The 10,265-nt window shown below is 37.5% G+C and overlaps 1 long non-coding RNA gene across 2 annotated transcripts; it reads right to left on the bottom strand.

Annotated features, from left to right (window-relative positions):
* Positions 1-215: 215 nt before the first annotated feature.
* Positions 216-5,694, bottom strand: LOC141633216 (uncharacterized). Of its 2 annotated transcripts, XR_012538022.1 has the most exons (4): positions 5,618-5,694; positions 4,930-5,013; positions 441-655; positions 216-336 (listed from the first exon to the last, which is right to left on the bottom strand). It is a non-coding gene; the product is annotated as an uncharacterized LOC141633216 (long non-coding RNA). The 2 variants fall into 2 exon arrangements; XR_012538021.1 differs by lacking the exon at positions 5,618-5,694 and having other exon boundaries at positions 4,930-5,100.
* Positions 5,695-10,265: the final 4,571 nt, after the last annotated feature.

The raw sequence follows: 10,265 nt of genomic DNA on the forward strand, positions 1-10,265 counted from the left end.
ATCACGTCCCGATATCGCCGAGTACCGACGTCATCGTACCTGTTACGGACATTCTGTTCTTGAGACGGTGACCAAGCAAATGATAGCTACAAAAAAAAAGCGACAAAATTTCATATTAGTATAAAATAAAAGTATAACCTTGGTTCTTAAAAAATTTATCAAAATTAATTATTTGGTTTCTAAAACAAAGAATTACGAAAAATATATACCCGAAAGTTATTGAACCACGCCTCTTTTTGTGCATTAGAAGCTTGTGTCCACGATGTAGGAATTGGACCCACGAAATTACTCTTCGTGCTTTTCGTGACACCTCGTACCACGCAATCGTCCATAAACCTGCATTTATTTTGAACATGTAAAATTAGAAACAATTATTATTTTACAAAAAAAAAAATAAAAAAAAAAATAAAAATAGTAGACTAATAAAGAATAAAACTTACCATAATCCCGACGGCTCAAGAATCATCCGATGATCCGAAGTGTACCGTATCGGCACCCGTACTGGCTCGTCGGCAGCGTCAGTGTCCTCACCGTTACCGTCACCGTCTGTCTGCATCGCATCCTCCTGCACAAACTCCTCCTCCTGCTCCGCACGTGTACTCTGTCCAGAACTTGAGCCGCCTCCACGCTTCCTACCTCGACCTGCTCCAGCCATCTGCAGTAATATAAATAAAAATTAACACAAATAATGATAAATGAAAATTATACAGACTTCTAAATTTTAATAATTTACTCTTGAGGAATACAAAATTATACCAATTTAATCATCTTCATCTCCAAACCCCTCGTCCTCATCCTCATCCTCATCCTCATCCTCATCCTCATCCTCATCCTCATCATCATCATAATCATCTTCCTCTCCAAACCCCTCGTCCTTCCTCGTCCTTTTCTCCTCCTCCCTTCTCCTCCTCACCTCCTCTTCCCCCCTCCTCTCCTCCTCTTCTTCCCTTCTCTCCTCCTCCTCCGCCTCATCCTCCCCGTGATCTCTCTTCCACATCATAATATTCTTCCTCTTCCATGTCTTCATCATCTTTATTCTCATGCTCATAGTTGATTTCATCGGGTGGAGACAAAAGTGTTTCATTTGAAACTTGTTCTTCTTGGAAAAACGTTGTATCAACTTGTGACCGTGCCTTTGTCTTAAAGATTGCACACCACGCATTTTGATTTCTATCATTTTTTGTGCTTGGATAAGTAGCAAAATACACTTGATGAGCCTGATGTGCAAGTATAAATGGATCATACTTAGAGTATGTTCTAGTACGATTCACTTCTACAAGCTTGTATTGTTCATGTACTCTCATTCCAGTCACAGAATTATCCTTCCAGTCAACCTTGAATAAAACAGTTTTATAAGCTCGGTCACATCCACTATAACTAATTTCAAAGATATCTTCAACTATACCATAGTATTCGTTGTCATCAAGAGAAGAAATAGTAACCGCCCAATTGCACCTAGCCTTACCTTTACCGTGGTTGAATGTTTGAAAATTAAACCCATTAACCGAGTATCGATTCCACGTTTTTACCATTTTTGAAGGACCAAAAGCCAAACTTCTTATCAAATCATCTTGGATATTCAACTCAATTACATGTTTCTGAAACCATGATGGAAATTGGTCCTCATGTTTGTCCCAAACATCATCCTTACTTATATTAGGATTCCTCTAAATGAAATCATTAACAAACTGTGTTTCGTATGACTCCAAGAGGTCACAATTAGATAGCACATAAAGGTGGGCACGATTATACTCCTTATCATCCAAATATCTTGTTTGCTCCTTTGATGAACACCCTTCATCATCTTGAGTTTGAAAAAATTCGGGTAAACTTCCGTCTACTTCATCCGGTTTCTCAACATTCAAGTTTTTTGCTTTGGTTTCTATATGTTTTTCAAAGTAAAGAGAACAAAAGTTTGCAATCTCTTCCGTTAAATAAGCATTGCATATAGAACCTTCCAACCTAGCTTTATTACCAATTTTTTTCTTCAAATGATTAAGAAACCTATAAAAGTTAATGATGAGTTTTATTAATAATAAAGTTAACATATAATAAATAGATTAGTTATTATTATTAATTTTAATTTAAAAGTGGCTAGATTATCTTAATTACCTTTCAAATGGATACATCCACCTATATTGGACGGGTCCCCCAACTTTGGCTTCATATGGCAAATGAACCGGTAGATGCTCCATGGAGTTAAAAAATGCAGGAGGAAAGATCATTTCAAGCTTACACAATATCTTGTAGGGAAATATCCGTAAAATTCCCTTAAATTTTAGGACTATAACGTAGATTTAGCATGTGATTATTGTCATAAAAACTAAAATACAAGAGAAACGATAAAGGTAAAGAATCAACCTCGGGTCCTAGTGCAATTCGGCAAAATGAACAGTATCAACGTAGATTTCCTCCTAATTGTTGCACCCAAGACCGTCTGAGACTATGCCCCTTGTGCTAGAAATCCTCTCTAATTGCCTTGCAATATTGAGAGAGCTATTGTGAGTTTTCTTGATGTGAGATCTAGGATTTTCAGAGGAAAATACTCTCAAAACCCTAATTATTTTGTAGAATGAGATGATTCGGTCACAAAGGAGAGGAGCTCTCCTTTTGTTCCTCCTTGGTTTGGTCCGTGGGTTTGCTTAAGGGGGGAGTGGGCTTTCCACTTCCTCCTTATTAAACTCGTGATCCGACTCGAAAATGCTAAATGTATATGACGCGGTTTTATTATAAATTGTCATCGGTTATCGGTTATTAAAACATCGACTAATAACACGGATTAGTCGAAATATTAATACATGTCCGACAAAGACAATATTGTATAATTAATTCATTATACATTAATCAAATATAATCGTTTATATTTAATTTACGAATTAACTGTTTAATTCGCCTTAGCCATTATTATTTAATCCGTATTAAATAAAATATCTCAACATCGCGTTTGACTAATTATTAGTCAATAACTCCGACTAACTGCTTAGTCAAATTAGGCATCAACATGACTGTATTTTCATACCGTCACATCTCTCAAACGAATCCTATAGGTGTGACTTTTAGGGACCAGTTGATCACCGCCATCTGTATGACAATAACATCAAACTTATCTAGCAAGCCAACCGTTATTGATAAACGTGGACCAACTGATAATAATACAAAAGTATACCCTTTGATCCTTTTAGAGATTTAAATGTTATTGCACTAACTGTAGAGGACACCAGCCCCAACAAGCTCCCACTTGTCCGTACAAGTGTATGTGTAATAACGTTATCCGCACTAACTGGAGGACACAGCTCCAACATATCTGTGGTATTTGCTCTTCCAGACGAATCATGTCATCAACACATATTGAAGAGGCACATAAATCTCGGAAAAATTGACTAATCTCAACAACTGCATTCCAAACGTTTGTCGGCACGAGGTGTTTCAAAGCAACGGGTAATAATCGCTCCATGAAAACATGACAATCATGACTTTTCAAGCCTTGCAACTTCAACTTCTTAAGATCAACACATCGGCTAAAATCTGATGCATACCCATCAGGAAACTTCAAATTTTGTAACCACTCACACAATACCTTTCTCTTAGCTTTGTCGAGAGTGAAAATGGATGTTGGCTTAGACCCGTCGCCGCGAATGTGTAATTTGGGACGATGACAAAATTTCTGCAAATCTTTTCTAGAAGCAATGCTATCACATTTTTCACCTTCTACATCCATGATCATGTCAATTAGTTGCTCAAAGAAATTCTTTTCTATGTGCATTACATCCAAATTATGTCTTATAAACATTGTCTTCCAATAAGGAAGGTCCCAAAGAATGCTTCTTTTAAACCAACCGTTTTTCTGCTTTTTCAATTCTTTAAATTCTTTCTCGGTAACATCAATAGGGGATGGTAAATCACATACCGTCTTCCATATCTCATCCCCAGGCACTCATTTCGGAGGGGCATCAAGCACCTCTTTACCTTTTGTGAAAGCTTTCTTGTTCCTCCTATGTGGATTTCCCTCTCGTAAGAAGCATCTATGACAATCAAACCAGCTTATTTTCTTGCTATTGGGAAGCCAAAATGCTTTACTTTCCTCCATGCAACAAGGACATGCTTTTTGTCCATGTGTAGACCACCCAGATAGCATACCATAGGCGGGAAAATCATTTATTGTCCACAAAAGGGAAGCTTTAAGTTGAAAATTTTGTTTTTTAGACACATCATAAGTTTCCACCCCAACTTCCCACAAATATTTCAACTCCTCCACCAATGGTTGTAAATAAACATCCAAATTACGTTTCGGGCTTTTTGGTCCGGGAACAATAAGTGACAAGAAGATAAATGGTCTTTTCATACATAACCAAGGTGGTAAATTGTATGGTGTGACCATAACGGGCCAACAAGAATACTTCCTCCCAAAATTACCGAAAGGATCAAATCCATCCGTACACAAGACAAGTCGTACATTGCGGGGTTCCTTGGCAAAATCAGGATACATCTGATCAAATCACTAGCAAACACACTTGTAATTTATTAATGAGGAAAAAATTCGGCAGCAATTCCCTTCAGTTCTCCAAATACACATCTATGTAGAATAACTAATTACTCCACATATACATGTATTCGGAGAACATTAAAGGGATCGCCACCAAACTCATTCCTCATTAATAAATCACAAGTACGTGTTTACTACCTAAATGACTTGAAACGTACAAAGACAGTCCCAAAATGGGGACTATTCAAGAATTACTCCTAATGAGTAATTCTTGAACGGGTACTAAGTCAACATCAAATCAAACAACAACACAATCAAGTACTAAATTAATTAAGTCAATCAATAGCCCAATTCAACCACATAATAAAGGCTTCTATCCTAAAGTCCGTAACATAATTTGAACTAAAATTAGTAAATTTAAAAGGTAACTGGTAAGAGGAGGTTACCTAATCAAGTAAAAGCAAAAATGAAAAGAAAACAAGAAGCAACAGCTACCGCGTACGGTGGTGCCTAGCAGCGCGGTGACAACCCTGAAAAGAGAAAAGAAAAACAAAAATAACAAGGTTATTCTACCTCAATTCATCAATAACATGAATTATCAAACTAAATTTATCAAAATCAAGTTCTAAAGAAGGTTCCACTTAGCTAATAGCTAATTTCTCTTAATCCAAAAGATGGTTCCACTTAACTAATTCCATTAATGCAAAAGACGGTTTCACTTAGCTTAATATTAATAACAATATTAATTAAGACGGTTCCACTTAGCTTAATACTAATGATAATGAGACGGTTTCACTTACCTACCAACACCAAACACCACCCCACGACCCGAACCGCCACCGGTGGGCCCACCCACGGCCGAACCGCCAACCACCCCACCACGGCCCACCCACGGCCGAACCGCCACCCACCCCACCACGGCCCACCCCACAAAACCCCCTTAATCATTCCCTTTTAATTCAAACACAAATTAAACAAAATCTAACTACAAATTCAACAAAATCTAACTACAAATTAATCAAACATACTAACTACAAATAAATCTAACAAACTAACCACAAATTAATCAAACTAACTATAAATTAATCTAACAAATTAAACTAAATAAACTGAAATTAAACAAAAACAACTAACCTAATTAAAGAGGGTGGATGTGGCGGTGGAAATGGCGGTGGAAGGGTGGTTGTGTGGTGTTGTTGGTTGGTGTCGTCGCTTCGCCAAATCGCTCTTCCCTTCTTTTTTTTTTGTTTCGCAAAGAGTAAAGTAGGAGAGAGGAGCGCTGAATGTATTAAAAAAATTGGCGACTGATTTTTTCAATTTGAAATTTGGCGACTACCCTTATTTCAGTCGCCAAATTAAATATATCAGTCGCCAATTTGATTCCCTTTTTAAAAAAGACAGCCTGGTTTCCATTAAAACAGTTGGCGACTGAAATGCATTTTGGCGACTGAATTTCAGTCGCCAATTTGGCGACTACGTAAAAATCAGTCGCCAAATTAAAAAAATCAGTCGCCAAGTTTGATTCCCTTTTTAAAAAAGCCAGTCGCCAAATTGGCGACTGTTTTAAGTCGCCAATTTGAAAATCAGTCGCCACTTTGGCGACTAAATATATCAGTCGCCAAATTTCGGTCGCCTGTTTTAGTTTTTCTTGTAGTGATATTGAATCCTATGTATTTAGCATCACCTGATATGCACCCATAAGTAGTCGATAACCGCTTGCTTTAGGTGTGACAATCTATTAAACTGACCTTTTTCTTTTTACAGGAAGATATTACTGAGATTTTCCAGAAAGCCGACAAGGATAATTCTGGCACTCTAACGGTGAACGAAATGGAGGAAGTCATAAGGATGTACTCGAAAGATACCCTCAAATTGAAATTTATCTCAAGAATAAGAAAATGAAGAGTATTGTTGACCTCATGAAAGACACCAAAGGAGATGAAATAAGATGAAAGGTACAATGCTAAATTATAGGTTGACAAATATTTCAATTGTTCATCAGATTTCAAACTATTTAGATCATAAAACCCTAAGATGATAGTACGCTGACATGCACCCTGAAAATATACTTGTTCGGGTAAATCAGAGAAGCCCAGGGAAACAGCTATTTGAATCACGACCTCATGTGATATTTCTTGATGTGGGCATGACCGCTAAACTTTCTAAGAAAGATAGGACTAACATGCTGGATTTTTTCAAGGCCGTTGCCCTTAGAGATGGTAACACTGCTGCTCGATGCACTCTACAATTATCAAAACGGCAAAATAACCCTAACCCTGGGGCTTTTATAAAGGTACTCCCCACCTATGATGTTTCGCACTTCCATGGAAGTGCATGAGTCGAGAACTCAATGAATTATTAACTATTAATGTTCCCGCTTTCCATTCATATCAGCAATAATCATAAAAAAAGAAATCATCAAGTGCAAAAGTGGTAACCCTAAGCTATCTTATGCTTACGTTTAGATGCATGGTGTATATATATACCTACTTTGTAATTAGTGTTTTAGTTCTTAACAAATTCAAATGGAAAATAGATCTTTTGTCAGTTGTGATTAATTATAATATAATTATTATATCTTCACATTATCTGTTTGGCCAAATTTATATATTTTCGTACATTTTAATATTTAAACTATATAGGTCTTTTACAAAAGTTGGAGACTCTAGAATTGCCTGAAAAAAGCCTCTTTTATTTATATATATTGATTAATTAACTAGATTAATATACTAGTTATCCTTAAAGATTCTAAAAATATTTGTATTACTACTCTAGTAATAATATAATGTGATATTAGAATTTGGTTGAACAATGTTAGAGATCTAAAACTCATTTTAAAGATATTGTATTTAATAGGATTTTAGTAACGGCCACAATCAATTTAGTACCCATTATGGTGTGACTTAATGGGTGTTTATGGTGCCTATTGTAACTCCTCTATGTGAGGTGATTATAAATAAGATAAGAGATGTGGTTTGTATAACTATCATATTCATCTTATTAACACACAACTTATATAATCTCTTAGTTAGTCTGCCATTTATGTGACTTGGGATTTAGGGTATGGATATATTCCGGGACTCTCGTAGTCGCCGGAGGAACGATATACGGTAGTGGGCAGTTAGCGAGCACAACGATCCGATCGCTTCCGCATTAAGGTATGTCCTTATTTTCCAACAGTGGTATCAGAGCAAATGTGTTTTTTTACTGCCCCACCTTTTTTTTTTATTTGCCCCCACATACTCTTATGCAATCTACTATCTTGAATCAAAATTTTGATTGAGTAATGAGTGTCGTATATGCAAGAATGGATATGATTAGTATATTATTATTGTATGTATGTATGCGTATAATATAGAGCAAGTTGCATTTATTTAATTACGCATATGAGCGTGGAATTCTGATTTATTGTGGTTATCATTATGCAATACTGATCTATAAGTATGATCTTTGGTCTGCCTCCGTCTTTTGACATTATTTGTTTTTCCCTACCTTGAACATTCGTGGCTGATTGTATTGCAAAATATCATCTGTTGTGGATGGTATATGCCATTCAAGATACCAGATTTGGCCTGTGTGGTCGCTCTCCTTATATCATCGCCTTAGTGGTTGTGCTTTTACTCGTCCATATTCATTATCCATTGAACCATGCCAATCGGCCCGTGAGTCAGGTGTCGACATCGAATAACACTTGAATGTTGTTTGTCAGCCTTAAAGGTCGTCGTTTCATGTGAAATTAACAGCCGCCGGCCACTACGCGTGTATGTCATGCGTTATCCATCCCATGTCAGCGTGTGTGTCACGTTACGGGCTTTGTGGTCACCCGCAAGTCAGTGTGTCACGTTTTGAAGCTCCGATGGATGATTCGCTTTTCGGGACCGTGTGTGTCACGACCCTCCGCCGAACCCGAGTATCGAAGTTTTCACCAATCACCAGTAATGGCGATATGCTTTCGAGCAAATTTATACCTATATACGAGATGGGTCTAGGCATCAATGAATATTTTCTCTTTGGTAGAGATGATATATGTTGAGATCACCACTCAATTTGTTTCTTGTCTTCTGTATGAAGAAGGATATGAAATCACGATTCTATGACAATGGGTAGATCAAAGAATTGGATTTCTGATAGATGAGGTGGTTTTATTTGACTTTTTTTTTTTCGACAATTGTAGACTGATATAGATAAAGAAAATAACTACATAGAGTTCATTACATTACAAACAAAGGGAGATTGACATCCCCTGAACTACCAGATACTTGAAAGACATAAGAAAAGGTAGACGAAGTTGAAATACAATATTTCTTAAAAGGAGGGTGGTAATGAGCATCAAAGTCGATTGACTGAACCTCTTTCCTCTTTGTCCTCGTAACCATAGTGTTAGACTGAGTGTACCTGCAAAAAGAAAATGAAACACCAACGGGAATGGAAGACCGTTTATTTGAACTAGAAGTGGAGCGACCCATTCGACCTATACCATAGGAACAACGGACATTGCTTTCCCTGTGAAAATGTTCTCTATGTTCCCTAACTGCAGCAAAGTTAAACTAGACTAGTGAGGCCTTGCGAACAAAGGAAGAAACTGAGTTGTGACGAGCCTTCTTATAAACTTGGAAGACAGACTTCTCTTGAACCAACTGAACACTTTCGATTTGTTCGACATCAATGACTTTTAAAAAAGTCTCCGATAAAGGAGAGGATGTGGGAACTTCTACTGTCCCTGAAATATCTTCATGGGGAGTTCACATCTGGATAGTTTTAGAGGTGAGGGTACGGACCCTGACATGGACCTTCGGTGGTAGAATCCCAAATACTTGCCGTGGAGCAAATTCTCATAGTCCGCAGATGATAGGTTTAGTTTATTTTGAGGCCGTTTCTTGTTGATGAAATTGAATTGAGGAGATTTTGTGTTGGTTGAAGAGAACAAATGACAGTCAGCTGCATCATTCAAGGTTTCACCATGGGCAATGCTTCTCTCAGAATCCATAGGCGCATATTCAGCTGCAATTCTAGTTAACGGATGGTTTTCGTACATGCAGTCCGTCACCTGGTAGCCTACACCGACTTGATCATCGTCACCTAAATCTATAGTAACTGACTCACCCACGCTACAAAAATAATCCCCCGCCTCATGAGAAGGAACACGGTCTTCAGGAACTACAGGGCTAGAAAGAGGACTAGATACATGACTCTTACCTTTCTTATTAAAGGCTAAAGGGTCGAAATTCAGAGCGACTCGCTTTCCATTAAGGTTGAGGGCTAAAAGATCAACTAAAGAGTGGAGCTCACGGTTGACATCCTTATTGCTCGAGTCAATTTGCAAAGCAGACTCGAAGTCTTCTAGAGCTTTAGGTAGAGAATTGAAATTCTTTAAAGCTAAGCCCCGACGATATAGTGCTTTAGTATTACGAGGTTCAAAGTTCAAGACAAAATTGCAGTATAACACAACCTTAGAATAATTAGAGCGCTTTAACTCATAAAAGGCTAAATTTAGAACAAGGGAAAAGGTAAGGGAGGAAGCCATGTGTTGTTCGGATAAGGGTGGAAGACTAAGAAAACATAGAAATTTTAGAGCTGCCATGTAGTGAACGCCAGCGAGAGATAGATTACCATCCTTGAAGAGAACGTTACCCCTATCCTTCAACAAATTAACTGCCGAGATAGATGGCTCCCCTATTTCCAAGATACACTTACCAAGAACATCATTAACAGCGTCATTACAATTTAAAGCAACTATATCACACAGAATAAAAAAGGATAAACTGATAATCCATGAAGAAAG

The sequence above is a fragment of the Silene latifolia genome, chromosome Y (assembly GCF_048544455.1).
Source record: "Silene latifolia isolate original U9 population chromosome Y, ASM4854445v1, whole genome shotgun sequence".
Classification (NCBI taxonomy): domain Eukaryota; kingdom Viridiplantae; phylum Streptophyta; class Magnoliopsida; order Caryophyllales; family Caryophyllaceae; genus Silene; species Silene latifolia.